Below are 25,158 nucleotides of genomic sequence, written 5' to 3'. Positions count from 1 at the left end.
ATTCACAGTAGCACAAGAGTAGTGGGAGGTGCCAGGGTTGAAAAACATTTTCCTTTCCTCCATGGCCTTCCTTCTTTCCCTCTGGTGATTAACTGGGACAATGACTTAGTGCTGCAGCTCACTCGGTAATGCCACGCTGATGTATGTAAATATGTTAATAACCAGAAGTTTCTAATTTATTTTACTTTTGCTTCATCTTACACAGCCTTGACTAAAATATGTTGTTGGTCTTGGATCTTATGTAATATTTTAGTGGTGATAAGTTCCTCTTAAAATGACAACGTTTTTGAGGCAGTGAAATAAGAATGCTTTGGCTTAAATTTCAGTTTATCAGTTAAGAAATTTTCAGTTTGATATCTTGGATTTGTTATACAAAATCCTTAAGCATATCCATCAGGGAAATAGAATGGTCCAGACTAATTACTTTGCTGAATCTGGACTGTAAAACATAACCAAAAGCTGTTAGGTTGGCGCCATAAATACGAGACCTTTATTGCAAAGTAAAACACCTTCTAATGAAATAATCCAAAGCCCAGTGAAATCAGTGGGAAGACATCTATTGACTACAATAACTCACTACCAGACAAAATGTCACCTGCAGTAATTTTTTTGAGATTGAATATGTGTTGTATAATCAGAAATGAAATTACTGAACTGGCACAAAAAATTACTCCCAAGACTGAAACATCTATATCAATCATAGAAAACTTCTCTGTTATGCGAGTAAGAAATCTTGTGGGTTTTATAAATTATGTAATCCAAAGACAAGATGCCACTGATATTCAGGAAATGGGGGTCAACAAATGCTGTTAGTATCTGTACACAAAGATTTATCTTATTTTGAGCCACTGCTAGCTCATTTTTTCTGAGTGTGAACACCCTTTGGGAGATATTCTGTGTCTTTTCCAGACTGAGACTGTGGATATTATTTTCTTGCCTTTCATTTAGTAGTGTTTGGCTCTTCCTTGTTTGAAAATTTAGTTTCATGGTGACACGTTTTGTACTTTCTTTACTAAACATGCTGAACCATAGACTCTATGAGAACCTGAAGTAATTGTCGAGCCTTTTCCTTTTGGAATTGGGAGCAGCCTTGTACTTCTACTGATTCCCTTTGTCTGTGTTTAGTTGCATTCTTTTCATTCTTGTAGACTCAGTTGTCATACTGGTCTTGCTTATAGTGGGGTTTTTTCCATTTTCTTGATGGAAAATAAATGTTGCCTTACAGATACATTTATAGCCATAGAAATTCTATCCAGTTCATTGATTGTGCAAATATTTTATCAAATATTAACTAATACTTTATATGATTAGATAATTAATGTTTTTAATGTTGCAGCATTACTGCCCATTTCTGTTGACTAGACAAGGTTGTTTGATGTTGATAAGAGTAAAATTATAAAACAATGATCTGCCTTTTCTCCCATTTTTTTCCTATACCTAGTCATTGCAAATACCAATTCATTTTCAAAATTTATAGGTACATTGATTTTGTTGATCTTACCTTGCCTATTTTAATTTATTTTTTCCTTTACTATTTTTTAATATTTAGTATTCTTAATATTCGTCTTTTTTTTTTTTTTTTTTTTTTTTTTTTCTTTTTCTACACACTTGCCAGTTATGTAAACTATTTATCCATATGAGAAATGCAGGGAAAACCAAATTATTGTGAAGTATCTGTGAACTTTAGGTAGACTGTGTGATGTACTGAGCTGGTTATTTCCTTTTTTTGTACTTGTTAATTATATGTTTACACTGTAGTCAGTGCAGATTTATAGTGCACATGCAACTGGTCTTAAATCAGCTAATATGGGTGCTGGGAAGAGTAGAGTCGCAGAAGTGTGGAACTCACTGTGAACTGCACTAAAAATGGGTTGATGCCAGCTGGTGCTGCTCCTGCTGCATGCTACCATGGCTATTTTAGGAGTTGAACTTGTGATTATCCTTGTGGGTCACTTCCACATCAGGATATTCTGTGATTCCATTATTTATTAGCAGTGCTCAGAGTGGCTTTTTCAAAGCTGAACCTGCAGCGCTCTGAAATTACTCATAATTTAATGTGGGAATGCTAAACCTATTGCAGGAGTGAAGCTTGCTTTCAATATTGAACCAGATAGTGTGAGACCTGACTTTAGACATGGGATTTGTAACAAAAATTTGCCATCTTCTGAGACTTGAAGGCGTTTGGATTTCGTGTCCAGGTCCAGTACAAAACAAAGAAAAGAGTCAAGCCATCAAAGACTTTCCTTTTCAAAGGGGGTTGGCTTTCATATCCTTCTTAATCTGTCCCTAAACTTCACAATGTCCTGCAGTGTGACATACACAATTGTAGCACTGGCAGTTTTCAGACAGGATTTTAATGAAGGGGGTTGTTTTGTTTTGAACTTTTTGATGAGCATAAATGCACCAGGAATGTGCATATCTGACAGTACTAAGTGATTCAGGACACAGACCCATGCTTGCTCTCTGTCAGAGAGGTTTTTGAATATCTTGCCATTTGATGTGCTTAATTGCACTGTAGAGGATGTAGAAAAGCTGTAGATTCAATTTCAGCATGAGTAATCTAGCAGTATATAGAGAGCTGTAAATCCAGGAAAGATATTACAATAACTATCCTTTCAAATTTGAGAAAAATGCTAACTGAATTCTTCCTGTGTACCTCAGTAAATTTTCAGAGTGCCTTTCTAATATGTTTATTTACAGAAAGGCCATTGAGCCAATTGCAGTAGTTATTCTAGCCTGCCTATAGACCTCCTTATGCTTGATTTTGCACAGCAGGTAAAGAAATGAGAATTTCATGGATAAGCTTTTCCATGTTGCCGAGACTGTTATTTCAGAGCTGGTGGTGCCTCTGAACTTTGCTTCAGGAAACAGTTATATATGAGTCCAGTCTTAACTGCTGTCATTTTTAGCCTTCCCTCTCTGCAGCTGGTGATAACTGGATGTTGGAGGTTCTGGCAAAGACATCAGCATCTCCTGGCTGTTCATTCTGTGAGCTCCCTGAATATACCTTGTCTGAAAACCAGTGCTGAGCAGCACTTCACAGAAAGTTGATGGAATCAAACATGGGATTGCATACTCTTGTCACAGTTACAGAAATCTGAGTAACTATACAAAGACACATGCTTGCAAGGACTGCTGCATGTTAATGAGTCTACACACACCTACTAATCTGAGCTTTTCTTTATGTGAATTACACTTAGAATTTGTGGTGCATTTTGCCAGCCTGGGGAATCCCAGATGTTGCATTGCTGGCAAGCAGTGCTGCTGCTTGGTGCCAGTGTGGGTTTCAGGAGGGACAGGAAATCAACACGTGGGCACAATGTGAGCTGAACTCTTTTCAGATGAAGGATGTAAGAGAACTCTGGGTGCTCTAAGTAGAGAAGACATCTGTGTGTTTGGCAGTGAAACCTAATGGCCTGTGGCGTGGCACTTCTGATGTGGTAGACACTGAGATAGAGTTGACATGAAATGAGAAATAAAGAACATTAGCATGGTGTTTTCGTGATCTAAAGCCACATTCACATTTGTAATTAAATACATCAGGTGTCTCTCTCTCCTTAAGGCATCATCTTTCTAGAAGAAGAAAGTGTTTTCACAGTATTTTCCTACATGAAGCTGACTGTAGAGGAATAGTTTGCCTGTTTGTAACTCATTTGGCGTGAAGAGTAACGAAGGAATCTCAGTACAGTTGAGATACTTCAACAGATGTTTTCCTCCAAGATAAGACCATCACTGATTGGGCTGTGAATGTTGTAAGAGGAAAAAAAACCAAAACTGAAGGAACTGGAGAGAATTGCAGCTTATCCAAAGGTTGTATACTTGTGACTTCTGACACTTACAGGATCTATATAAATATAAGGGGGAATGTTCCTGAAGTGCAAAGACACAGTGGTCCATGCTCAGAGTGGTGTATCATTAGGACTGTGAATATAAGGAGGGGCTCATTAGTGGAGCAGAGTGAATTTTGGTGAATCATGTTCCTTTCTCAGCAGATAATTGCATGCCTTGCAGGTGTGGGAGTACAGGAAAGCTTAGAAAGTTTTGTCACCCTCATGACTTACGCTATGCTATGACAATGACATGACCTGACCTATAGGACATCAGGCATCTTTGAACACTGAAGCTATTTCAAATTTTTGGATTATGTATATTTGTTTCGAATACTAAGTCCTCTGTACTTAGACCTTGGATTCCTTCCTTCCCTCTGAAGCTGACAGACAGTACCAAAAATAATTCTTTTTTTCCTGTCCTCACTTCTGGTGAGGTTCTTCAGTCTGTTAGGCCATTCTTTTCAAAAGCACATGTAGGAATCCAAATCTTATGCTTTTAAGTTTATTTAAAAACCTCTAACAAATCAACCAAAAAAAAAAAGTAATAAAATACATTTTTTAAGAAGTTAACCTCTCCACTCCAATTTCTCTTATTTTTTTCTCCTTGGTGAAAAGTGATCAAATTATTTTTAAAAGAAAGACTTGTCTGTTCAAAATCAGACCACATATTCTCAGCCCAAAACTAAGGTGTATGACTACCTCTTGGAAATCAAACCAAATACAATCTTTAATGAGCTTTTACAGCTCTATTTTTTACTGCATTCAAATCTTGTACTGGTTTTTAAACATGACCTATTGATGTTGTCAAGAATATCTTCCAAACAATTTGTCCCATCTTTATTCTTAATAGCTCTTGTATAGCCTGCACTACCATGTGCTTCATAATTTCTCTAGGTCAGAGCAGTTCAGCATTATATCTGACACCCACTTTGCAGTAATTTTACAGATGTAATGGTTATGACAAAAAGAATTCTACTGTGAAACTCTGCATAGTGATAGAAGAGGTAGAAGTACGTAACTGCTTCACAGCAGTGTGTTTCGAAATGGGCTGGTTTAGCCAATGCCATAGAAAGAAAGCAAAAAGAATCCATCTCTCTCTTTTTGTCTCTCTCCCTTTTGCCCTCCTGCCCCAGCTATAAGCTGCTAAAATGGTTCCAGTCTTCATCTTAAGTGCCATTTAGTCTTTTCTCAGTGAGCAGTGATTGATTTGGATTCATTAGAAGCGACTTCATGCAGAGGATTTGCATTATAGTACACATGAGAGATAATAGGTGCAAGTGTGGCAGTGTGGATTCATACCTATAGTGCAATGAGGAAAATAAATCATAATTAAACAATAATGAGCTTATTTCCCTCAGTGGTGTTAAGTTTTTCCATATGTTCATAGCTCAATCTGTGTGGCTGGACCCACTGGTTTGTTTTCCACCCACATGCCTTGGCTGATGAGAAACATGTTGGCTAGTGAGGGATTCTTTTGTCTGTCTTGCTACTCCGGTTCAAAACATAACTTCTTTCCTTTAGGCACTGGGATTTTGCACTTGGAGGGATTGGATAATACCCAGTGTACAGAGAAAGCTCCTGTGTAATCTCATTATAAAAGGACAGTGTAAAGACAAACTCAACACATCGTGGAAACCATCTTAGTGAAAGGCAGCCTGTTTTCATGCTGAACTGTGGCTCAAATGAAGTGTATGTAGGCTGCTCTTGGATGGGAATTTGAGCAACCTGACCGAATGAAAGATGCCCTGGTCCACAGCAGAGAGAATGGACTAGATGATTTTTAGAGGTTCTCTCCAGTTCAAACCATTCAAGGATTCTATGGTTCATGCTTAAATGTTTAGCAGTCATTCTGATCATCAAGTTTCACATCAGTAGTTACTTGGACACTTGACTTGGGCCAGCATTTGGGAGGACAATTAGATGGACACTGTACAAGTTGTATTCTGGTCAGTCATTGCAGCATCAACTAAGAAGTTGTCTAGAGAAACTGGATGTTAATTCTTACTATTGAAAATGGTTTACGCTTTTCATGCAGGTCTTTTCTTTGCACTTTTTCAGTGTTCTGTGTCACTTGGTCATGTTTGCATAAAAACAAATACATTGAAATCTCTCGTTACAGAGTGTCTCTGATACACTGGGGAAATTTCTGGCAAATAAAATCCTCCCCTGTAAGCCAGTGCCCTGCAGTTGCTCCTTCACACGTGCAAATTTTTTCTCAGATTTCTCAAGAAGATTTCGGTGGCACACAACCCCCAAGACATTGTACTTATCTTGTATGTATTTATAAGGGTTGCAGTAGATTTATACACTGACAAGATTTTAAAAAATGTTTGCTGTGCAGTGCTCATGGTCACAGTGTAGATGAGATATTGTCTGTGTTTTGGCTCTGCATTACGCCAAGCTGACCCTTAGGTAATGCTGCAGAATTTTATGTCAATGGTAATTTCTCTCAGCAGATTAATTGTCCATCCTGCTGGTGTGCCTTTGCTTGGACTCTTAACTCTTATATCTTGTATCTGAATCATTAGCAGTGACTGACACCAGTCACCAATGAACCTGCTTTTCCTCCTACTTCAGGAACTGCTAGAATTTCCTTTAAAGTTTGATGTTAAAGGAAGGCATCTTTTCAAGACAAGAAACTATGTGAATTTATGGCTACACATTGGTTAAATAAGATCTGCCTTTCATTTGCAATGTGGGATTTTGTCTCCATGTACTCAGAAATCATGAGTTAAAGTCACAAGAAATTACTAGGTCATCTGTTTTTAAATGAAAAATCTTTGTATGACCTTTATTTTTTGACCTTCTGAGACTATTGAGTATGTTCTTTGGTGCTTTTCTGCAACTATGAGGGAGAGAAACATCTTTTAAATGAAAGATCAAGTTCTTAATCTGAAGCTTTGAGAAAAGCAACAAACAACATTGGACTTGGTGATACTATGGTAAGACTTGTCAGCAGTAGCTGTAATGGACATAGGAGAAGTGAGCAAAGGCTGGTCATTCTGGGCAGTGGATCATGTCCTTTGGAGCACATTACACAATCTCAAGTTGGAAGGCCTACACTATGCTATGGATTTGAGCAAATAATTGAAACATTTATTTTGCTGAGGATTCTTTATAATTGCAACAGTACTCTGTTTCTTTGCTGGTAGTGTTGGCCTTCCCATTAGAGCCTTGAAATTTATCTAAGGAAGACTTGTGAAAAATTTTGTGGACTTGCTCAGGCCACATACCTTTTCCCCTTTTTCCCTTTTTTCCTTCTCCTCTTCCAACTCAAAGCAGAATTCCTGCACATCCAGTTTCCATCCTGTCTGCAGTGACAGCTGCTTTGTGCCCTGCTGACTCTGTATGTCTTTGAGAAGTTCTGCTTCAGGAGTTGTCTCTTCCGTTCCCAGGCATGGAAGGGCTTCTGCTGTGGAGCTGGTGTAGTGCAGAAGTAATTTTATTTTTATCTTCATTGAAATGCAGCTGGGACTAGGCATGAATGCACTAAAAGGTCTTGGAAATGGAAACATCTTTCTGTGACTGGTATAATGTGCCTTTCTGATTGAGAATTGGAGGCATCCATCTTGCTTTTTAAACATCTAATTCATTATTGCTGCTGCTGTGAATTTCATTTGTACATCTCTTTCAACATATGGACTGATAAACTGCATCCTGCTTAACAATAGGATAGAGATTTATTTTTTACATCATGGTTGAATGTTGTTCAGAAGTGATTAGCTATTGAACAGCACATGCTGGCTAGACTATTAAAAAATCTGATGATCTTCTTTAACCATTCAAGGACTGCAGGTAAGCTCTGTGTACCAAAAAACCCCAACCCCCGAAAATCCCAAACATTGCACTGTGTGCTCAGAGTTTCACCTTCAGACTTCAGTTGGGCAGCAAATGCCGCCTCGTTCTTTATGTCTGAACACAGTTCTACTAAGTGAAATAGACTTAATTTCTAAACTTGACTGAAATATTAAGGTTAGTCCAGAGCTTATGCCCTTTCTGCAACCCAGTAAGATTGTTTGATTGGTCGTACAGGGCTGTTAATTTGGGGGAAACTATGTTCTACTATGTGACAGATGGATATATGTCTCATAGAAGAGTGGGCTATTTTACAACTTACAAGCTAGGATGTTCTGCAATAGTGTGGGAATAGTAACCCACAAATATGAATTTGTTTGTCTTTTGGTGTATCTTTGAAGGTATCTTTGTATCTTTCTGCTTAAAGTCAACCACCACCATTTTATTTGAGCAGCTTTTGGGCATTGTTTGGAATATACAGAGAAAAAGGAGCTACAATTATAATAATACACAGGCAAGATTAAACTTCACTGAGCTCTTCTGGTCAGGTTGATTAGATCTGTTTCATCAGATTATGGTAATTCAAATGCAGTGGCTGTTTAAGATGATATTTGGCATGTGTAAAGCAACTGACACAAGAGGATGCTAAACACACAGGCTCTTCATTAACAGATAAAACTCTCAAACTTTCTGGAAGAAAACGTCATGGGAGTGGTCATAACCCTGATTAACCTTTCTACCAGCAATTAAATTGGTGTATAAATTTGCTCTGAATTCTTGCATATCTTTGTGAGCCTTGCATACTGTTGAGCACTCCTCTGATGTTATGGATTTTATTCTTTGTAAACAGGAATTCTCCACTGACTGTAATGCAAATTGCAAGGGCATGTTTCATTGTGAAGAACAAGTTATGAAAATATCTGTCAGAAATAATTACAGTTGATCCTGCTGTCGGGCAGGAATATAGATTGGATAATTTACTGGTGTCTTCCTCAGCAGTGTTTTTTATAGTGCTGTTACCAGGAATATCAGAATTTAACTCAAAACAGTGATAAAATCACTTGTAAGGGAGGAAAAAAAAAAGGAAAGGAAAGGTTATTGATCTCCTACTCTTGACTTTGCACAGTGGTTTGTGTCATGGGCTTACTGTATGACTGTGTAGAAAGTATGAAGAGTGAGTACTGTTTGTTGAAAATGCAGAGGCTCTTGAATGTGCAAATCCTGTTTTTCACTATCATTTAAGGGTGTCTTAAAGGCTTCAACCAGCTGTTTGCTCCTTTTGAAGTTTGTATCCTAAATCAGATGTGGCACATAGTACAAGCCTTTGTAGGAACCTAAGGACACCTGGAGGTAAATGTGCCCTGTGATGGTCTGAAGGGTGTATTTTGCCAAGTCGTCCATGAAAGTGACATTTAAGCATCCTGTAGAATGAGCAAATGGGAGAAAGCTGCAAAGCTATTGATTGCCCTTGTCCTCCCTCCCCCATTCTATAGATTATGAGACCTGTTACAGTTGCTCAGGACAGCATGGCAAAAGAGAAAGATGGAAATGTATAGTTGGCAGGTAGGTTGGTAAACAGCTCTTGTAATTTCATGAGTTTGGTAGAAGTTGAAGTGTCAGTATTATTCTTAAAGAGTGGACAGCAATACGTCTTTCTAATGTACCCTCTCCTCACAGATATATGCAGCTGATAAGATTTTATTGATTTCCTCCCTTAAATTTCTACTCCTGATTACTTCAACACTGATGTTTTGGCTGTTTCAATTTACCTCTCCCCAGAAAGTTTCTTCATTTCTCCAGATCAGGAGGTGTCCTTGTCACTTACATAAGCCTTCAAGTCTGTGCAGAAGGAAGATCCAGGATGTGGGCTCCTTACACTTGTCTAATGGCACATTTAAGGAATAATGTATTTCTTGTTTGTTTACCTTTTGAAGGATTCTCTATACCTAAAGGACCATAGCAACAGAAATGTTCTCTGCCACTGACAGGTATCACAGTATCTGACTATCACAAGGCATCATAGTGACTTCCAGGCTTTTTAAATCAAACAGACTATGGCAGTGCATGAAAGGACTGACCTTAGAAGGGTTGCAGAGGGTTTTAAAAAACCCAGTTACTCTAATGAGAGAAAATGGACCAGTTGGTATCTGTGCTGTTTTGACTTGGAGCATGGTAAAATGGAGCAAACAGTCCCCAAATGAGCTAACTGTCCCAAATCAGACCAGCTCAGGCTTCCTTAACCCTGCCTGTCTTTAACTCCTTTGACAGCTGTCTTCCACTGGGACAGAGGTGAAACTTCGACAGACCGCATTTGTTGAGCAGTGGTCCCCAGATTTGCAGCTCTCCCCAGGAAGACCTCAGAACAATTCTAAGTGTGTCACCTGGACAAAATGTAAAACTTCGCTGTCAGACTGTCCTATCCCTGGTAAGGCATCTAAAGCCATCTCTTTTCTGATGAAAAAAAGCTTAATAAAAAGGAAAATAACCTGTAAAATAAGGTGACTACTTGCTATGTGTTTGTATTAGGCTATGATGAACATCCTATAAAAATTGCATGCAAAGTAATAGGAAGAAAACTAGTGCAGGAGAAGAAATACTTTCTAAAAGTCTGTTGGTTTTAGACATTGTTTTTAGTGTGCCTCCTCTGAGGGAAAACTGGTTGTGACCATAGATTCATTTATGAAAAATGCCTGTATGTGTTACGACAGAGCAAGTTTTGATTTGCCCAGTCAATAAATCCTGGAAAAAATACGAGTGAAAATGAGGTATAGATGACTAAGTCTGGACAGCATGGGGAGGTAGACCTGACCTGTTTAGCTGCATATCTTAAAGTGAAGTTTCACCACTAAATCTAATTCTAATATTGTTTCTCTTCTATAAAAATGACTGTGCAGTTGTGGATCCTATGCAAAGCCTTATGCACATATTTACCTCTGTGGTCTAGAGAGTATTGCACATACTCATATTCCCTTTAGGCCTGTATTTAATATTTTTTTCCAAAATCAAGGTCTCAATACACATGTAAAATTCTCTGTGTAGTATGGATGTGTAATATTAAGTAGAATAATAGTGTAAATGTTAATATAAAAGATGAGTTAGCAGTACCCAGTACAATGTGACTGTTCTTAGGTCATCTTTGAGTGCCCCTGAACTAATAAAAGATGATTAATTGTTATAATGTGCCAAAACACTGAGAAGGACTAAAGATAATTCTGAATGACATTTTGTGTTAAATTAATTGGCTAAGCAATGCTGAGAACAGCTGCAGAAAATCACAAAGAATTCTTGTATCTTATATAGCCTGCTTTTTTTTTCTTTACCCCCTTGGTGACCGGTTTACTTAGTTTAACTTGTTGTTTTTTTTTCTTTGTGGTCCTTTTAGTTTGATAAACATAGTCAATTATATTCATGATAGGATGTGACTGGGTAAACTCAGTTTCCTAGGAGCTGATGCTACTGGAGGTACAACTGTTGGCTGCTTGTTAAGTGAATGCAGGGGAAATTGGAATAAATGAGGACTTTATTGTTTGAATTTAAAACTCTTTTCCAACCTTAATGATTCTATTACTCTATTTCTGTTTCTGGGTCCCCATTATGTCGTGTTAAGATGACCTGCCATTAAACAATTCTTTGTTGTTGCTGGCGAGGAGGTGTTGGTGCTGCTGTTCTGCCTGGCATCCCTCTCAAGTCAGCTTGGGAACACAGGTCCAGAGCCTGTACCAGGATTAATTTTATTGAGAACAGAATTGTCATGATAATACTGAGGTCTGTTTATACCTGTCTGTGAGAGGTTAGAGAAGAGACAGAACTACTCATGAATCTGTGTTGTGGAAGAGTTGATGGCAACTCAAAATGCAAGACAGGCCCAAGTTGAGCTTATTAAGGCTTCCATGTTCTGACTAGTTTAATACAATTAAAAAAAAAAAAAAACCCTTTGTTGTCTTTTCACTTTGTGTCTAGTGAAACCTTGCTCAGTACCAGGGTTCTCTGACATTCCCAACAAGAAGTCACTGAAATGGTGGAGTTGGAAGTTTATGGTTAAAGACAGGAGGATTAAGGTTGAAACATGCAGGCTCCATGCCTCTCCAGAAGTAATTTCCTGTACATTTTTGGTAGTTTCTATGTACTCCATAGAAAACAAAATGAGTCCTCTTCTCTGAGGCCATATTCTCTGTTGGCTAGATGTACAGGGCTTACATTTGCAAGGAAGTCAGTATGTACATAACTTAGGTGTAAAAAAACACTGAAGTACTTATCATACATGACTCAGAATATTTTAAAGTGTTCAGAAGCAGTGCAAATTCTTTATGTCTTAGAACTGAGGATAAACATCTCACTTCAGCACAGGAACATTTTCAATATGCTATTCCGGATACTGAAATCCTGTAATTCACAAAATGAATCTATTTCACATATCTAGTCTGCCAAACCTGTTCCATTCAGCTTAGAATTTTTTTGGTGTTTCTTGAGACACAAATTTACATGGTCAGAATATAACAACATTCTTGAATCTTCTTTTTGTCAAAGTTAGTATCTTCAGCTGTAAATTATGAGGACATGCTACCTGCAGATAAAATGTTGCTGTTAGTCAGACAGCCTAAGAGATTGTGACAGGAAACTGAAATCAAACACAGTTTTTAGGTAGGACTGAGGTAGGATCAGTTGCAACTCAGAGTAATCTGCTGAAATTATTCCCTCTTGTTCTTTCAGATAATGTGTCTCATTTAAATTACATAGCATGGGGCACTGAGCCCCTGTGTGAGCAAAGTGAGGACAGCTGGCACAAGGGATTAATAGTGATGCTTCTTTATTGCAGAGTTTGGCCCTGTAATTTAGAGAAACAGGCTAGAGTCATGAGAAGGGGAACAGGGCAGCATTTTCCCTGCTGCTCTGTTGAGGTCAGTAAGTGGCATTTCTGGAAATGTAAGTGGCAGTTTTGGAAAGTCTCTGAACGGTTTTGTTTATATTGTGTATAATGCACATACCTATGTATATTTGTGGAAATTCAATAATGGTATAAAATGTCTGCCTTCAGTTTTCACCCCTTTTGTGTAAATCAGGGATGAAATGTTTTTATAACATTGTGTCTCACCAGACGTCTACTGCAGTGAATTTGTTGGACTCATTAAATATCATAGAGGACAAGACACCCATAAATTCACTCAAATGAATTCATGAACACTTAAACTACTAAAGCCTGATTTTCTCTGTGTTTATTGCTCTTGATTAATTACACTTCCAAAACTGATACAGGTCTGAAGGACGAACAGACAAGCTTTATTCCATTAGGGTAAAAAAAAAAAAAAAGCGCTAAACCTTTCATCCTGCTTAGTGATGTCTGCAGAAATGGCAGAGTTTACCCTGAGATGCTGCAGGACAGGAGCTGTCTCAGGCTGTCCAGTTTACAGTGTGTTGACAGTCACCTACAGGTACCCTTCACTGGAATTGCAGTGGTTCAATGTGGCACCTTTCAGATGTGCTCTGTTGTAAGGCAGGAGGGCTGAAACCACACTGGTGTGACTCACAAAGGGGTTTGTTAGGTAACAAATGGCAGCTGAATATAGAGTTTGGAATAAGAATATAGCAGTGATAGTTAAGCAGATTTCAAGCATTTTATGGTGACCAGTCTGGCCAGTTCTTATTTATTGTTGTAGGTATCCGAAAATGTTATTATATTAAAGATATTTTCATAGTGCAAACAGGCATATAAATAATAAAAGTTGAATTTTCATTCAGTGAATGCATTACTGCTATATAAAGCTGTGGTATGCATTTAGAACTCTACTTTTATTCAGATTTATTCATGGTGGTCAGCTGGGGCCAAAAAAGCCAGAAGACCCTTTTAGTGTTAGCCAAAACTAAAAGCTAAACAAAACCCTCAGACCTCAAAGAAAAACCAAAGGAAAGATATATTGTGAAAGTAGCATCTGATTTGATAAACAATGCATTTTGCAAGATTGTTATTCAAGCTGATGGGCTATTGAGATTAAAATATAAAATTTTTTTAAAAACCCCAGTATTGTAAAACACCTTCTTGTGAGGTCCAAATCTGGTGTAAGATTTTATCTTTTGTTTGTTTTTAAGGCTCCAGCTTGTGTATTGGTAGTTGTAGGTACTTAAATTACACAAAATCTAAGCCCTCTTCTTTGTCATGCCCTAAAGAGCAGAGTATTGAGTACAAAGAGGATCAGGGGGGACACAGAATGACTGATAGCAAGTCTTTGTACTCATGGAGAGAGGTAAGAGCATGGTTACTTTTATAGCCACACTTACAAGGGCTTTAAAAGCTCATTCTGCTTCAGAAATGTCATGCTCCTTTTCCTGTATCCCATCATCATTCACAAATCTCTGCCCAGCCTAACTTAAAACTCCCTGTCATTCAGAAGAACATGAAATCTGTTATTATTCATGTATCCATTTGATTTCACACCAAACCCCAGAAATGTGCTGTAGGGAAGAAAAAAAAAAGTTAAGGAAAGAGAGATTATAAAAATACAAGATTTCACAGAGAAATATCAGTTTATTCAGCTGCTCATTTCTACTCCAATATGTTTGGATTCAAAAAGGAAATGCAAAAAAGAAAGCACTTAGCTATGCAAGCAAAATTGGATTTTTTTTCCTTTGTTCTGGGAAACAAGGACGGGTTTCTCTTAAGTCTTCCTTGACAGAAACACAATCTTCCTTAACTTTTGTTTTGTTTAGGAATTTGACCTTTCTTATTTATATTAATTTTCAGTAGGTGGATTAAGGCCAGGCATCCAAGCCGCTGTTCACCTGACTGAGTGAACGTATAATATATTTTCTAGTGTCTTTGTTTTATTATCTGTCAAATGTGTGTGGAGGAATTCCTGAGGTCTTTACAAAGCAATCTATTTTTGTAAAACATCTACAACCTACTTTTGCATGGTGCACTGTACTTAGAGAGGGAAAAGGTCTAAAATGTGTGGTTTTATCACCAGGTTTGCAGTAAACAGTAAACCTTGGAAATACATTTACTATGCACATTATTGCAAGGGATTTATGCAGCACAGGGTGTGAAAACTATCTTATAGTCTACAGGAGGCTGTACACCATGTGAAAAAAATTTCTTGTCTAAGTTCAGCTATTTTTCATGGATAGAGAATCATTTTTGTGCAGAGCAGCTTTGTGGCATTCATGGTATGTTGCAGTAGCTCATGTTGCCATTTTGAAATGGAAAAGAGGAATCAATCAGCTGTTTTCACAGCAGGATAATTCCTTTGCAAGTGATGGCAGGTCACTTGGATTTAAGTTGATTTATCTTATGTTTAGGGTCTATAGGATCTGAAAATGTTATTGGAAAACACTTAGAGCCAGTCATATCTGGTTCTCTGAGCATCAGTTCTTGTTTAGGAAGCAGGCTCAAACTAACTCATAGTACAGGGAATTAGTGTCTTTCAGTGCACTGTTTTCAGCTTGGCACTGAAAAGCAGGCAGCAGAGCTGGCTGGTTGTGCTTTCTGGACATGTGGCATTTGCTAGGTTCAAGAGAACAAGGAAATGTATTAATATCTTTTATATATTCATATATTTTATGTAAACATGTTTTTAATAATATTTCATGCCTGCTTAGAAGTCTAGAAGACAGCAACAGAGTTGAAGTAAACAACATGCTGCAGCCTCTGCCTAGTTCAGGAGACTTTACATTTGTAGTTGAAGTATAAGAGCACTGAGAGGTGACTCCAGCCACCCTTACATTTGCTGGTCTGTCGCTCACTCAAACTGCAATTGCCTTCTTGTGGTGAATAATTCCTTGCCTGCTGCAAGAAAAGAGCTAAGTGTAATTGGGATTTTAGTGGCCAACAGATGTTTCAGAGACAGAAAATGATCCCCTGCTGAGCCCTCGATAAAGGCTGACACCACTCCCCCCAAAAAAACCCCAACATGGTAAAGCCCTGAAACCTTAATCCCAAACTCTAGAGCTCTGGCATATGACCGAGTTCTACTCTTTTTTTTTCATTCATGTTTACATTTGTAGTTTAGGATAGTGAATGCCAATGCTCCAGTGGGATTGTGCAAGGGCTGTGTTATGCTTTATGAGCATGGGTGTCCACTGAGACTAATGCAAAGCTGCACTGTCCCCATGGGAGCTCTAGGAAGCATTTGGGCCTTGGGCACACACACTAAATGGTTGGGATTTTCCTGGAACAAAAAGGGCATTTGGGTTTATATCTCCCTTAAGAGCTTTGTCTTCTTCAGATGACCATGGGCATTATGAACACATGTAAGGGGTGTGATTGTTATTGCTACTGATCTGATAGCCTGTGTGCATGAAGCTTTGCAGCATATGCAGTGTTTGTACACTCCAAGCCTGTAGTCTGACTGGGATGGGTGTCAGGCAGATGTGTTAATGATTTATAGGGAATAGAATTAATCAAGTGTGAAAGGCTGGACAAAATGAAGAGTATTTATCTTGCTATTTTCTTGTGAGCCTGAAGAAAGCTTGGCACTTTGGACATCAAAAGGTTTCTAGCTGTGGAAGAGCTCTGGTAATTGAGTCACAGCTGAAAAAGAAGCCAAAATCATAGCCTTTTAAAAATTACATAAGAAGGTTCTAAAAGGAAGAGCCTGAGAATTATTCCTGCATTTACATTTAGGAAGTCAAAAATAGGATACAGTTGTGTTCTTGTACTTCTTAAATTCTTTAGTGTAAGTATTCATGTAAAATATGTGTTTACCCTTTTCATGTCAAGGTACTTTGCGATGCTCATCTTGGTAGTCCCGTCCAAATTCTTTCGAAGTAATACATAAGTTTGTCATTTAAGTTTTCCTTTGGTCTTTCTTTCCTTAGTGCTTCCTTGCATTACTCACCACAGAGTTCTGGTGGCAAAGACTGCCTCAAGGATACTCAGCTTGTTCTTGCTAGGGTATACTGCTCCTTATTAATGGTAGTGTTTTAGGGGAGAGAAGTCCTCAATCCATCTGGTGTAGCCTGGTAAATTAAGCTTGTTCCTTTATTGTCTGTAGCCCCCTCGCCTTACTGGGCCAGACACCTATAGTTGTTGCTGTTTGCACCTTTTCCCAGCTCTTTGGGAAGCTGGGATACAAGAAAGAATAGAGTTTCTGATGTCATGACTGACTACATTCAGTACCTGTGAAAATCTTGATTTCATATAAGGTGTTGGATCTTGCATCTGTGCAGATTTTGAAGGCCTTTTATCCTTGTCTGTGAACATTTGTTCCTCAGCAGAGTCAAATACTTCTGAAAACTTTCCTTAGCAACCCAAGAATTGGAGAGGCAGAGTCACCTGTTTGTCTAAAACGCCTGTGCTTCAGCTTTGCTTTAATCAGTCACAGCATTTCTGTAACTCTGAGGCACCCATGCTTTGAAGTGGTGCTCCGGGCCTCTGCCTGGAAAAATCAATTCCAAATTGTTGTTTACCCATAGCAGGGAGACTTTCCCTGCAGTCAGAAAGATGTATGAGCTAGTGTCTCTGTGTCTTAGAGGCAATGAGGAGGGAGGAATTATGAAATAGCCTGTTTTGGTTTCTGCTTTTTCTTTTCCCAAACGGTTTGTCTAGAAAATTGCAGACTTTGCCTCTTTGGCTCCTTTTTCTCCTTACCGAAGAAATTCCTATCCCCTGACTTTATCAAAGTCACTTTGTTTGAATGCTACAGAACAAAGAGAACCAAAGGAAAGAAATTACTTTCTTGTGGCAATTACCTTTTGTGTTTTAACATGCTTTTCCTTGTTTTACTTTTATATAAGAAACTAAAAGGAACATGATTTGGTTTTGATCACTCCTTACCTATCCGGTCTAAGTTCACGAAACTGTAAATTTTTTCCTAATGTGCTAGTTTACAGTTATCTGGATTATAGGAAACTAACAATAGCCTTCATGATTCTGTATTTATGCATTAATCACCTACTGTATTTCTGGTTTTGCATACGGAAAAGCAAATGGCACTTGCAGCAACACCCCTTGGCAGCAGCAGACGTGCTTTCTTTAAATAGTTCATCTCCCATTGTTTAGTGATGCTCTGGAACTTTAACCATATTCAGTGCATAAATTATTATTGTTATTATCCCTTATGCTTTGAAGAACTTTTACCCAGCATTATCTACAGCTAGACTGGAGCAAGGATACACATACTTTTGCTGGGTTTGTATCTGCCTAAATCAAAGGAGTGTTTCTTTCTTTAGCCATTCTACATTAGCATGGCACGTTCTAAACAACCGCAGCATAGGTGAATGGCTACAGTCCAGCAGTGGACAAGCTGTTCTTTCCAGTCAGCTATTGATCTTCAGAAACACAGGTATTTTCTTACTCCATTAAGAATTTTTTTTTTCACTCATATATTTAGGGTTTTAATCAAAAGAAGCCAGAAAGTATCAAAATATCTTGTGTGTTTTGTAAAACAATATGTAACTGCCATTCGATATTAACAGCTTGCAGATATTTTGTGATAAATCTTGCTTGCATCCTGGAGATGAGTTGTTCTAGTAGTGTTTTGTTATGGGAGTAATTAAAATTTGCAAATGTCAAACTTAGAAGGGGGAAAAGCTTTTCAGAAGCAAACAAATCTGTATTTTAGTTGTTCGAGAAATAAGCTGCTTTGTAGCTGCAGAATTTACAGTGCAATCTGCTCATGGATTGCAGCCTTGCACTCCATAACTAAGCTTCTTACATTTTTTAGAGTAAGAGTGTTTTTAGTTGTGTGACCACTGTATTAATACGTAAATACACACCAAGGCAGGGATTGAGCACCCTAACTTTGCAAATAAGTGAAGCAACTGTCCTTGTTTTGATCAGAAAGTTTAGATTATAGGTGTCCTGAGGTCCCTTCCAAGGTGAGTGATTTTTTGGCTCTGTTCCTGAATAACCTTGAGGTGTGAATTAGCTGGCTCTGTTCAGTGACCAATTACACAGCCCTTTTAAAGTTGTAATGATAAATACAGATGTTGCAGCTGAGCAAGTTATTCCACAGTCCTGAACAGCTTTTCCTATCTCCATCATGCATACTTTGATGCAGGAAAGATAAGCATTGGTAGAAAGTAATAAATTTTTTATCAAATAATTAAAAGCATGGCTAAATATTATTTTAGTTGCATAATTTTTTTCTCTTAACTGACCAGATCTGCTAATTTTTCCCCTAAATTGAATGAAGCTGACAGAAATTGCTGTTTACTACAGTGCCACATAATTAAGGTACCATGAAACAGGTTCTATAACAGAATCTAAGTGCCCTGGCCTTTTACACATTTGTCCCAAAGTTAGAATTTTGCTTTTGACTAGGATAATAATTCTTTTTACAAGCACCCTTCATTAATGGGGTGGTTAACATGTGTAACAGAGCAGCTTGTAAGAATGAGATCCAATGGCATACAGTTCAATTAATCAGAAATTAATTGCAAAGCATTCAAACTTAATATATATGTTTTATTCAAATCTAATAATTTTCTTGATGCTGCTTGATGCAGACAGTAATTAAGTATTTTTCTCTATGTATTCCATAAAATATAGGTCATTTTCACCAGTCATGAAGTGCTGGGGACATCTGTGTTGAAGGCAAATGTAACTGAATTTGAATTAGGTTTGGAGGTTGACTTAGGAGTGCATTAAAAATAGTTTTGATGTGATTCAGTACATACCTTCAGGCAGCTTTGCCACTGACATTTATCTAAGGAACAGCTTTATATTGATTTTATTTTTTTAATAGAGAAAAACAAATTTCTGAGAGGGCAGTATTTTTCGTTCAGCTGTGCTGAGACATTTTTTTATTTTTCTTTTTTCCTCACAAAGAGAAAGCAGATTAAAATCAAGTTCGCAAAACAGGAAAAATGCATCTTGCTTTCACCATTGTAGTAAAGGTTATCTTATATGAGGCAGGCAGTGTTTTACTGTGCTCATCCCTTTCCAATTAGCTTTTCCTCAGTTTTTTTTGCTTACAGTAGTTGCCACAGTCTCACACACTTACCACTCCAGGTTCATCCTATGCAAATTCAGAGCTGTTTCCAACATCAAAGTTTAATTTTACTACTCTAGGAAGTGGCTAGGATTTATTCAGGGAGTGAAGATATTCAGCTGCAAATGAAAAGATGGTATGAGAGATGATGACAAGATCATCATAAACTTTGACTAATCTGCTGCAGCATCCTGCAGAGGTAGGCTCTTTTCCTCATAATACCTGTTCATAACAGTATTTCCTCTGGATGTGATATCTTGGGCTGTATAACTCAGGCATTTCAACCAAATATAGTCAGGTGAGGAATTCTGTCTTGTAATAACTGACTGGAGAAAAAATGAGAAGCTGGTAGCAAGACCAAACTTAGAGCTCGTTTGTTCCTGTCTTCTGCATCTGAGCTCTGATCATTATGAATATCTGCTTATCAGTCCCTTGTCTTTTCAGTTTGTTTGTTCTTTTTTGTTTGATGTATGTTTCTTTTTCAGTGCTATTCCAAAACTGTTTCTTTCCTTTTCACTCTCTTTTCTCTTCCAGCAGCTGTTTTAGAACTACTTGCATGATTCTTGTGAATTTTAACATGCCATCACTCCTCTTCCCAGTGGAAGATGATCTGTTTCTGTTGGGATATAACCTCAATAATTACATTGTTCACACCACTGCTCTCTCTGGTTATTCCAAGAATAATTAAAATGTGAGCATAGACAAAACAGAAAAGCACTCTTTTGCAGTGGAAACACTCTCTTTGACTATTATTAATCCACTTGCAAATTTTGGTTCATATTTATCCTCTGAGGTGTCTTGAAGCTGCTTGTTGAGCAGTGGGTCTCCTGTTGCAGTGCTGAACCTCAGAGCTGAAAGAAAAAAGTTATATAAAAAAAAAGCTGATAAGCATAAAGATTTGGTCTCTGAAGTGAAGACCAATTTTATAGGATATTTAAACATGTATATCCCTATTATAACTGGCAGCAATTATATGAAATATGTGGGCAAATTGCAGGACATCTTTCTTTGTTCCAACATATTAAAGATGTGAGAGCCCACGCTTGAAATTCTGTAGGAGTTTGAGGATCAGACATTGCCATTCTCTGCTGGCTCACTTTGTCAATTGTGTGAATTTGTTCAGGTCTTCATTATTTCCTACACTCTTCTTTACACAGAGCAAAATAGCCAAGTTTCAGTAAAGGAAATATATAGTTACAGGAGTTAGAATATTACTGAAAGCTTCAGAGAACTTATACACTGGTGAGAGTGTGTATTTTCAGATGAAGGAGAGGAGAATTTCAGTACTGGAAATGAAATTATTCAAACACATTTTCAAAACAGGAAGCATTAATAATTCATGAATGGTAATCTTTGAACATTAGTGTTTTTAAAGAAGGATTTAAAGTGACAACTGAACTGATCAATTGCCCCCTCTCATTGAATTAGGACAGGATGGATTTTTTAAATAACTTTAAGAGATGGTGCTATTTCATTAATTTTTTTTCATGCCCTGTATCTTTATGTTCAGGAATGAAATGTAAAGAGGTAGTAATAAATACTTTAATTCTCCTTTTGTAGAACAAGTAGAGAACTACAAGTTGGTAAAGATAGGGAGCACATTCACTGTACCGATTGTGCATAGGCTGTGTATTTGGGTGGCAGTGTCAAATAAACAGAAATGCTGGATTTGATTAGTTGTTATGAATATATAGTGTTTCCCCTTATTACTGAGATTATCACAATAGATGGGACTTGGCACAGATATTGGTGGATGTCCTGTGATTCTTTTACAACCTTCCAGTTTGCAGCCTTACTATGCCAGTTTTAAATCTAGTAAATTTTTTCGTGCAAGTAATTCATTCTACTTTATCTCCAGCTGCCATTTGATTCTTTTTTAAATTGAAACTTGCACTTATAATTAATTTTTTTAGTTTCATGTGGGGCTACTTTTTAAATTAGGAATTTAGGCATTTGTTTCTATTTTGTTTTGTTGAAGGGCATGTAAACACCTCTCCTATAGTCTCAGGAGCATGGGAGGTGGTGAGAGCAGCACCAGGGCTAGTTTGGGGTATCCATTTCAAGTACAGCAACACTGTACCTGTACAAATACAGGTCAAACAGCTGCTGCAGTTTTTCCTCATGAAGAACCTTGTTTCAGGCCTGGATCAGTGCATTTGACACAGATGGTTGTGCTGTGGGCTGAGATGAGCAGCCCTGCCTGCCTGGACTATGATGAAGAAAGTAGTATTGCAGCAGGGCAGCTGGCTCCTTCATCTCTCTGAATTAAAAAGTGACATGGAACTTTCCTGAGGATTGACACTGGCCTTCTGAACTTTCACAAAAGGCTTTAAATATACTATGACAGGTTGAGGCATTATCCACTGGGCATGAGGGACTTATCTGTTGATCAGGAGATGCAGGGATGAGAAACCATCGTGAAGGTATTTTCTTAAAAGAAGGTGACTATGATGCTTTTTCCAGATCAAAGAGGCTCAATGTGGTGGGTGCAAGTGTTTAGGCTCTCCTTGGACCAGCACAGCAACAGCCCAGACCCCTCAGGTTTGAGGTTTGTATCTCTTAGGCTTAAGACAAACACAGTCTCCCTGTCCATGATCCAGGTGAAAGATAGTGCAGCCCAGGAAGAAAACAACACTCCTAGGCCAAAAGATTTAATCTGACTGGGCCAAATTGCCCAGGGTACCAATACCATACAGCATTGAGGGTGAGGAAAGAATTCAAGGACAAGCAGAAAGGTTTACTGCGGGAGGCTGTGTTTGAGAACTGCAGCTACTGTTGGTTTTACAGTCTGTTTTAACGCTCTCATTCCATGGTTTCTTCTCTGCTCTCAGTAATTATACTAATAGTATTGATTTAATCCTTTCAGTCTTCAAAGAGCTGTTTGCATAATAATTAGATAATCCTCCTGACCCCTGGAGAGAAGATAACCATTATTAAAAGTAAAAAGTCCTCGTACAGAAAAGGAAGACTTGTAGGAGCACTGCAGGTAAAGAGAAGTTCATGCCAGAAATTTGGGCATGTCTTTAGTCCACATTCTGTTTTGAAGAACAGCTTCCATGAGGAAGGAAGAGTGGAGTGAAGAAGAGGATGGTGAAGCAGCAGGCTGGGTAGGCCAAGCCTCAGTGGATCCAGGCAGAAGTTCCTTTGGAAGCTGTGCCACTGTATAGCTCAGAGGATTTGAAGGGTTTTCTTTATCTTGCCTTCATGGCTGCTTCCCTCCTCCTGATTTTAGTGCCTGCTAGTTTTATTTTGCCTGAAATTAAATCATGTCTTTGCTGCTGATTCTTGTATGTTTTTATGGGTTCTGGCATACAAGATGCCTTGATCATGATGAAGATTTGGGATGCCATTGTTACTTTGGTGTTTCACAAACAGGTTTTCTCCCTGTGATGCTAATACTGTGTGCAGTCTCTGGCTTCCCAGAGTATTTTATTCTATCAGCAATGTTCTGTTCTCCCAGTTTTCCCCCCTTGGGTAATTTCACTCAATATTAAAAAGGCAAAGTATCAGAAGTGAGGTAAAGAAATACTGGATGCTTATGCTCTCACGTAAAGCTCCAGTCCCTAGTGACTGATGCTGTGTGTCTCAGTAGCTTCTTGTTTTATAACTGCTTTATGTTGTAACACAATTATCTCAGCATCAGGCCAGTTCTTTATTCTGACACTTCTTAAACATCTCTAGTGATGTGGTGTCAGCTCGCACCAGAGGAGACGTGATCAAGGAGAGCTGTGCAGCTGAGTGTGAATCTATTTTCTGCCTGAAGGAATTAGAAGTTACATACATGTGCGATTACTTACAGGGCGCTGAAGGGAACCTTGTATGAATTCAATAAACACTTTAAAACATGAGCCCAATTCTGTTTTGTCCTGGGTAGACCTTTCTGTGCCATGGAAAGGTGGCACTCATTCCTGTTGTACAGCTGGAGGAACTCAGCTCCATAGTGATTCATCTGGCGTATCTCATGTACAGAGGAATATGAGTATTGATCTAGGCCATTAAAACATATCATACTTCTGTTATTTTATAAATATTAACTGCACGCAAGGACAACATCATAAATTCAAAAATGTATTCCAGTTGATAAAACTCACCAGTCTATTGTTCTGCCCAGAGTGGCTATTAACAGTGACAGTAATTCCTGTCGACAGCTGAGGAGCTGGGTATGACCAGTAATGCATACATAATACAAAGTGTGTCTTCTCAGTAAACTCTCACAGCAAGTTCAGGAAGAAACCAAATTCCTCCAATTTTCTTCCCTTCCTTTCTTCACTTTCCACCATTAAGTTCTGTCTTGAACGTGGTATGTCATAGCTATTGACATTTCAGTCATTGATTATTACAGCAATACAATGCATACAGCCAGTGAGTGTATCTGCTGCATGACAGTGTAATTACCTGCTGGCTTTCCAGAAATCATTGGCAATATGTCTAATGTTAAAAGCTTTTTTTTCTTTTTTCTTTTTTTTTTTTTTTTTTAAACCAAACAACAAAAAAACCCACTTCCTTTCTTCTTTTTTGGTTTTAATATAAACTATTATAAACCCCCTGTGGAATATGAGACTCTGGTAATGACTCAGTGGGCAGTGAGAAATCTCAGACACTGTAACATGATGCAGAAAAGGTCATAAACTTGCTTTCATAACAGGATTATTCATATATTCATTCATTAAAAATTAAACACACGTTAGGGCACAGGATGCATTGAAGTTGGCAAGTATTGGTGAATATTTCTTGTAGTTTCTTTACTCCTGACCAATTGGTGTGAGTTGAAATGACTCCAAATTAAGTCTTGTCTTATTTAGTGCCATTTACACTTGAAGTTAGTTAGTTGTTCCTACTGAAGGCAAGTGCCATAAGTAGCTACATAGAGTTTCAGAATTGTAACTTTATCTTTATGGAGTAGTGGTTGGATGGTTCTTTTATTTTCATTTTCAAGTCTTTACAATGAGCTTACATTTAGCAAAAGAACATGAAGTTCTATATAATTTTTCTCATTTTAGCTTAATGTTTTAGTTTTTTCATTGTACTGTTAACAGGTTTTTGTTGTTATTTTGTGTGTTTGGCTGGGTTTTCTGTGTTTTTTTAGAGTCAGGCAGAGGAATTGATGTTCTCCAAAGTCTTGTGACATAGCTGCCTATCTCAGCCTGATAACCCTGCTGTGAGTGCTTGTCACTGATGTGCCATGCTAGGATGTAGCTGGGACAGGACTGGTTAAGCAGAGCTGGATGTGGTGCTGTGGAACTAAATTAGGACATCTGTAATGGGGTGCACAGCCTGTCTAGTCTAGACTAGTCTGTGGCTCCCTGGGCCAGTATCAGATGCCTGGGAAATCCAGAAATAGGCTGAGCATGGAGTGGCAGATTGTGACTCAGGGGTGCCTTGGGTCAGGGGTGATATTTTCGAGGTTAATAGCCTTCAGCAGATTTCTTCTTATGTGAATTTGCCTAATCATGTTAGTGCTTATGTTGACTTCTGGCTTCCACCGCAACATGAGGCAGAGAGTTTTACTCTGTGTATGAAGAATGATTTCCTATTATTGATTCTAACTCTGATAACATAACTTGGTGCCGCTTTTTTTTTTTTTTTAATTATTTGAACAAAAAATGGAA

The 25,158-nt window shown here is 38.1% G+C and overlaps 1 protein-coding gene across 4 annotated transcripts in view; it reads left to right on the top strand.

Annotated features, from left to right (window-relative positions):
* MAPK10 (mitogen-activated protein kinase 10) overlaps positions 1–25,158 on the top strand; it is a 143,144-nt gene that overhangs the window by 40,386 nt on the left and 77,600 nt on the right. For all 4 annotated transcript variants that reach the window (XM_083860783.1, XM_083860786.1, XM_083860782.1 and 1 more), the window contains one exon: positions 9,894–10,050. The gene's annotated coding sequence lies outside the window, so the exon portion shown is untranslated. The remainder of the gene's footprint in view (positions 1–9,893; positions 10,051–25,158) is intronic.

This window comes from Zosterops lateralis (genome assembly GCF_965231275.1).
Source record: "Zosterops lateralis genome assembly, chromosome: 5".
NCBI classification, from domain to species: domain Eukaryota; kingdom Metazoa; phylum Chordata; class Aves; order Passeriformes; family Zosteropidae; genus Zosterops; species Zosterops lateralis.
This window is presented reverse-complemented; position numbering and strand designations above follow the sequence as displayed.